Below are 7,236 nucleotides of genomic sequence, written 5' to 3'. Positions count from 1 at the left end.
TGAACAAGAAGTTGACTAGAAGCACTTACAACTAGCTCAAGGCTAGGGAAGAAACTATGCGAAAAAGAGGTGGATAAAAGCAAGATAGAGAGGTCCTTCGCCTTCCGTTAGCTCCAAGACTCCTTATGCGTGACCCGTAACACTTGTATAACTTTGGAATGAGGAGATCAAGAGCCGAAAATGGTGGTGTGTTCAAGGGGGGTCTCGGCCGTGAGCTAGGGAGGAGAGGAGAGAAAGAGAGTTTTGGTGGAATGGTGGTATTTATAAGGTCTTCCATATAGCATATTCCTAGCATATTCCAAGCATATTCCTAGCATATTCCTAGCATATTCCTAGCATATTCCTTAGGATATTCCTTAGCATATTCCTTAGCATATTCCTTAGCATATTCCTTAGCATATTCCTTAGCATATTCCTAGCATATTCCTAGCATATTCCTTAGGATATTAACAAATACGTGTAAGCATAACACAGATATCAGAAAGCAGTTAAGTAATTCCACACAGCCGTCAGACACTTTAATTATCATTAATTTGTACGGAATACATGGGATTTTGAGGGTTGTCACAGCTTAAGAGGGGCCGGGAGGGGCGTCCGACCCCCCGAACTTTTCGCTCAGTAGTGTTATATATGTAGTTTTCGTATAGAAATTTTTGGGTATATACGTTTTCGACCCCGGTTCTATAGAAATTTTTGGGTATATACGTTTTCGACCCCCCCCCCCCCCCCCGTATTCATGGTCAAGCTTCGCCACCGAAGGTAGGGTAAGATGTAGACAGCCTTACCTCTACCTCGTAGGAATAGAGAGTCTGCTTCCAGTGAGACCTCCGGCTCGATAGTAGTTTTGCATCAAACCTTGGACATAAGGCACATAACATTCAGCAATCGGGACAAAGACCGATTAGTGCATGTACCCTTTTGTTTTTCAACTATCAACGCCACCACATGATGCATGATTAACCGTCCTCAGCTTTTAACGTTATTTTTACGAAATTAGTAAAATAACGTTAAAATTAGTGCACTTTCACCTTTGCCCCCCAAATGGCCCACACATATATACATTATATGCGCATACCGCAGGAAGGGGGGGGGGTGACGGGGGATTGTCTTTGACAAGAACCCGGTGACCACTAAGGTCCTGTACACAGAAAGTAACCCTTAAAAAATGTATTTGAAAAATAATAACTAAGGATGACATATAAAAGTAGACAAAAGATCAAATACAAAGTATCTTATCCAACAAAATGTACGAATGGAATGGAAAAGTAAAAAAAAAAAAAAACACGGTAGTATTCTTGTAATTATTTTACTCGTAAGGTAATTATCAAAATTACTCTACAAATGATTTTGTAGGGTTATTTTGTAAAAGGATCGTGTATGGTGATTTTGATCTTATAGGGTTATTTTATAGAATATATCATAATTACTCTCCAAACGATCTTGTATGGTAATTTTAATTCCAAATGATCTTGTAAGGTAATTTTGATTTTGTATGGTAAATGATTACAAAAATGTCACCTTATTTTTCTACTTTTTCATGTGATTCATATATTTTATATGATAAGATATTTTACTCAAGGAAACCAAATTTGAACATCTAATATGAAAAAAAGCACGTCAGTTGCGTCCTTTGTTCTGTTTTGTTGTCTTTATCCTTCTTGTTCCTTGTTGGGTTTTACAGCTATGCTGACCCTCTTCTATATATTATAGAATGTTTCCGTGGTTTAAAAAAAATATGAAAAAAGCAACAATATACATGAAAAAAAACCTCTTTTATGTTTCTTTAGCACCACTTAATAAAATAAACATATTATATTTCCTTTGCCGTGCCTCATCAACGTAAAGCTATCAGAACAACAGTAAAGAAACGAAAAGAGACTGACTCCCACCGTCACTGACACCACCGTCAAACACAAAGAGTCCCACAATTTACACTTGACCCCCCCACTGTCACTGACACCACCGGACCGTATCACCCCCACCTGATTCTCCCCCTTTTTCTCTCTCTAATCCTACAAATAACCCTTTGCATTTCCACACACAAATTGCACCACAAAATCAAAAATTTAACTCACATACCCACATTTATTTCATATTATTTGAATATTTGTTCTTATTTCTTCACAATTTAATGTTTTTCACTTGCATTCAATGATGATCATGCTTCAAAAGGTGAGATTTTTAATCCTCTGTTTTGTTCCCCTGTTTCCTACTCTCTGTTTTTGTTATGAAGCTCGTAATCCTGAAGGTTTTGATTCAATCTTTCTTTAAAAAAGCCTCTTTTTTTAACTTTTATTTTGAATATATTTTGTGGGTTTTTGATTTCTTGAATTTTTTTGTGCAGTTGCGGCTTTGATTGCTGTTAAAAATGGCTTGGATGATCCTCATGGAGCTTTTAGTAATTGGGATGAAGACTCTGTTGACCCTTGTAGCTGGGCTAGGATTATTTGTTCCCCTGATAATCTTGTCACTGGCCTGTAAGTTCTTTTTTTTACATGTATATTTTTTACATGTATATGCATGTATGTATCTATATGCAAAAGATTTTGTCAAAAAGATGTGTTTTTTCACTGTTTTATCTAAAACCCTTTTTGGGTTTTTGTTACAGTGGAGCTCCTAGCCAGGGTTTATCAGGAACATTATCAGAGGTTATTGCTAATCTCATTAATCTCCGTCAAGTGTAAGGGGTTTTTTTTTTTTTTTTTTTTTTTTTTTTTTTTTTTTTTTTTTTTTTTGAATATGTGTTTTCTTGAATATATTCTTGAAAAGTTTTTTTGATAATAATCTTGCAAATAGTCTTGAAAACATTCTTGAAAATAGTCTTGTATATATTCTTGAAAATGTTCTTCAAAAGAATCTTGAAATATTCTTGAAAATTATCTTGTAAATACTCTTGAAAATGGTCTTGTATATAAAAGCTTGTCGCTCGTTTACGTGTCATTCTTACGTAATTTTCCTATCCTATCGTTAACGATGAATATATAAGTTTCTTATCTCAAAATAAAAAATAAAAAAAAAAAAATCTTGAAAATATTTTGTTAATGATCACAACAGGTTGTTGCAGAACAATAATATTTCCGGCCAAATTCCGGCAGGAATAGGGCACCTAAAGAAGCTGCAAACATTGGATTTATCAAACAACAAATTAACAGGTCATGTACCTGAATCACTAAGTCTTTTAACCAGCCTGCAATACCTGTAAGTAATCACCAAATTCAAACCATCTTTCTCTCACTAAAACTCCTTATTTGGAACACAATCTTTGATGGGTCAATTTTAGTTTTCCTAAAATTGACAGTTGAATTGTTGGGATCTCATTTCTTAATTTGATATTATTCAAATGTTGACCCCATGTTTCTTTTAATTTTGTCATGTAATGAGTAGAAGATTAAATAACAACAGATTGTCTGTCTGGAGCTATTCCCTTGTCTTTAGCTTCTGCTCCTCAACTTGCACTCTTGTGAGTTTATTTTTTTTATTATTATTATTATTTGTTTGTGTAGTCTTTGTCTACAGTGTGTTATCTGCATGATTCTGTATACATGTTTGAAGTCATTAATTCATGGAAATCTTTTGTTCCTTTCAGAAGAGATTTGTCCTGTCCCCGAGTTTTCAGCAAGAACTTTCAAGTATGTATTGCATTTTTCTTGTATTTTATTATTGGGTATTAAAAAAATTGCATTTTTGTTATATTTTATTATTGGGTATTAAAAAAGATTGCATTTTTGTTGTATTTTATTATTGGGTATTAAAAAAGATTGCATTTTATGTGTTTCTTGAACAGTATTGTGGGTAATAATATGATTTGTGGGAGTCGTGCTAACGAAGGTTGTTACGGGTCAACTTTGCCTGAGCCGCTTTCTTTTGAGCTTAATTCACCATCAGGTATGGACTTTTGAAGAGTTTGATTCTCTTTCTTTCTCTAAAACAAGTTTCTCTGTCTAAAATTTGGACTTTTTTAGGGAAAGGTAAGTCGAAAAGGGTTGCGATTGCTCTTGGAATTAGTCTCGGTTGTCTCGTGCTTCTCGTTGTGTCTCTTGGAGTTCTCTTGTGGAAGAGAAGCCGAAACAAGAAGCAAAGCGTTCTTGATATTAATGGTATGTGTGATTTTGTTGTCATATATGCAAAGTCAAACTGTTAAATTTATGGGCTGAATTCAATTCTAACTTTATATATACATTTATCCAAGCCAGTGACAAGATTATCAGGGGAACAAGTAATCCTAGCCCAGCTACAAGGGTCAACAGAGTCTTCATCCCAATTACTAAAAGCTCCATGAGGATCATCCAAGCCATTTTTAACAGCAATCAAAGCCGCAACTGCACAAAAAAATTCAAGAAATCAAAAACCCACAAAATATATTCAAAATAAAAGTTAAAAAAAGAGGCTTTTTTAAAGAAAGATTGAATCAAAACCTTCAGGATTACGAGCTTCATAACAAAAACAGAGAGTAGGAAACAGGGGAACAAAACAGAGGATTAAAAATCTCATCTTTTGAAGCATGATCATCATTGAATGCAAGTGAAAAACATTAAATTGTGAAGAAATAAGAACAAATATTCAAATAATATGAAATAAATGTGGGTATGTGAGTTAAATTTTTTATTTTATGGTGCAATTTGTGTGTGGAAATGCAAAGGGTTATTTGTAGGATTAGAGACAGAAAAAGGGGGAGAATCAGGTGGGGGTGATACGGTCCGGTGGTGTCAGTGACAGTGGGGGGGGGGGGGGTCAAGTGTAAATTATGGGACTCTTTGTGTTTGACGGTGGTGTCAGTGACGGTGGGTTCTGATAGCTTTACGTTGATGATGCACGGCAAAGGAAATATAATATGTTTCTCAAATGGATCAAATAGTATTGTTGAAAAAGTATACTCAAAATGTGTTATTTATACTTATTTGTGTGTGTGTGTATATAATATGTGTGTGTAACATAATTCTTTTATATTTAGATTGACCTTTTCACTTGAACCACACATGCTGTGAAAATCAACTTGAAAAGCATCTTTGAATAATGAATCCAACGTGCTATCATGAATAAATCATGTGTTATATCATGAATACCAATAATCAAAACCAGCTTGTTATATGACAATGGGATGGTCAAATGTTGTAGACTAAAAGGAACTTACACTTATGTCATTGATGCTTTGATTGTTATTTGCTGATATAGTCGTCTCATATGCCCGAGATTTACACCATTTTCCTGAAGATTACACTCCCAAAGCCTCTCATTCAACTGTGAATGTTCCGACATCACCCAGAATATCCTTTACAATGTCATGGTTAGAGGAACCTGCAAAACATAGTTGTATCATATATGACATTGTCCGGATTATCATCAAATACAAAGACATCACCCAGAATATCCTTTACAATGTCATGGTTAGAGGAACCTGCAAAACATAGTTGTATCATATATGACATTGTCCGGATTATCATCAAATACAAAGACTCCTTAAAATATGAAGTGTACAAAGGCTCCTAAACATAAACCACTACAAAAAAAAAAAAAATAATAAATAAAAAAACCTAAACATTTTTTTTTTGTGTGTGTGTATGTGGGGGGGGGGGGGGGGGGGGGGGAGGGGTAGGTTTTTGGGTGGTGATGGGGTGGGGGTGGGTGTTTAGGTTTTGGGTGGTGGTGTAGTGGGTTTAGGTTTTAGGTTATTGAACACTTGTCACTCTACAAATCCTTCTTACACTTCTTACAATTAGAAGACTTTATAGAATAACTTAACCCGATATTTTCCAACTAAATTGACAGTCAAACGCCTCCTCAACGCTAGGGCTGTTCAAATTGCTCGTCGCTCGTCGCTCGCTCGCCGCTCGTTCGGAAATTGCTCGTAAAATGCTCGTTCGATTTAACGCTCGGTTGTAAACGAGCCGCTCTGCTCGGTTCGGTTTGTAAATGAGCCAAGCATGAGCAAAGATCCGCTCGGCTTGGTTCGGCTCGAATTATTATTTTAATTATATATATATACACATACATCTATAAACATGTATATACACATATATATGCACATATATATACACAAATATAAATTATACATATATATATACCCACATACACCTATATATATACACACACTTATACATATATATTTAACTATAAATTAAATTTATAGTTTTATATGTACCAATCTATTAGATTTTGGTCAACTATATACAAATTTACAACTATATATATACGTACTAGCACAACCATGCCAATAAAAACTTAAAATCAAAACTACAAGTTAAACCCTAAACCAATAAACGACAGTCCATTCATCGCCTCAATGTTTCATGTCGTTACCCTAAGTCGATCTTCTCCTACTCTCAACGTAATTGTTCGTGCAATATGATCATCGCTTCGTCAGCCACAACATTGTTATTCATAAGAAAAATATTTTGCCATGAAATGTGAATGTTTTTAAGGACATAAAAACTTGAGACCCAACATTGTCACTATCTCTCTCAGCAAATTTAAATTGGGTGACACGGTTGTCCAAATCGCTCGAACTTCGCTCGACGCTCGCTTGGAATTTTTACTGCTCGAAAAATGCTCGCTTGATTTGATGCTCGGTTTTAAACGAGCCGCTCCGCTCGGTTCGGTTTGTAAACGAGCCAAGCACGGGCAAAGGTCCGCTCGGTTCGGCTCGGCTCGTGAACAGCCCTACTCAACGCTGAGTTCGGGTCCGAGAACAGGTTCATTATGGATTGGTGCAGTTGGATCCCTGCTAAATGCATTATACATGCGTGGAGATTGGAAATGGACAAAAGTCCTACCGGTGCCGCCGCCTTAAAGAAAAGAAATGTGCAGTTGGGAGACCCGTTGTGCCCTTTGTGTAGCTCGGACGAAGAAACATCGGGCATCTCTTCATCGCTTGCCAAGTTGCTTCGATAATTTGGAACGGTATTAGCTCGTGGTGCAAGATTTCCAATATCTTCGCGTTTTGGATAAAAGACCTCTTCGGTATTCACAAGGAGCTTAGGGCGTTGGACAAAAAGAAGGAAGCGGTGCAAGGCATTATAATGATAGTGTGTTGGAGCCTATGGCGTGCTAGGAACAATGTGATTTTCTCTAATAAAGCGATTAAGTTCAATTGCATTATTAGTGAGGTCAAGGCTTTGGGATTTATTTGGTTTGTCAATAGATCTAAATATAAAGATATAGGTTGGAACGAGTGGTGCTCGTTTGTGAATATGTAATTCCGTAGTTGTTCCGTGTGGCCGGCCCAATTTGGGTCGACTT

At 36.1% G+C, this 7,236-nt stretch overlaps 1 non-coding gene across 5 annotated transcripts; it reads left to right on the top strand.

Annotated features, from left to right (window-relative positions):
- Positions 1 to 1,819: 1,819 nt before the first annotated feature.
- On the top strand, positions 1,820 to 4,600 carry LOC110917563. Of its 5 annotated transcripts, none has more exons than XR_004860994.1 (9): positions 1,820 to 2,172; positions 2,345 to 2,477; positions 2,609 to 2,680; positions 3,055 to 3,198; positions 3,385 to 3,460; positions 3,587 to 3,629; positions 3,785 to 3,885; positions 3,963 to 4,097; positions 4,194 to 4,600. It is a non-coding gene; the product is annotated as an uncharacterized LOC110917563 (transcript). The 5 variants fall into 5 exon arrangements; XR_004860992.1 differs by lacking the exon at positions 1,820 to 2,172 and adding an exon at positions 2,175 to 2,248; XR_004860995.1 differs by lacking the exon at positions 1,820 to 2,172 and having other exon boundaries at positions 2,207 to 2,477; positions 3,590 to 3,629.
- Positions 4,601 to 7,236: the final 2,636 nt, after the last annotated feature.

The sequence above is a fragment of the Helianthus annuus genome, chromosome 6 (genome assembly GCF_002127325.2).
Source record: "Helianthus annuus cultivar XRQ/B chromosome 6, HanXRQr2.0-SUNRISE, whole genome shotgun sequence".
NCBI classification, from domain to species: Eukaryota; Viridiplantae; Streptophyta; class Magnoliopsida; order Asterales; family Asteraceae; genus Helianthus; species Helianthus annuus.
Note: the sequence above shows the minus strand (reverse complement) of the source record. Positions and strands in the feature narration are given on the sequence as shown.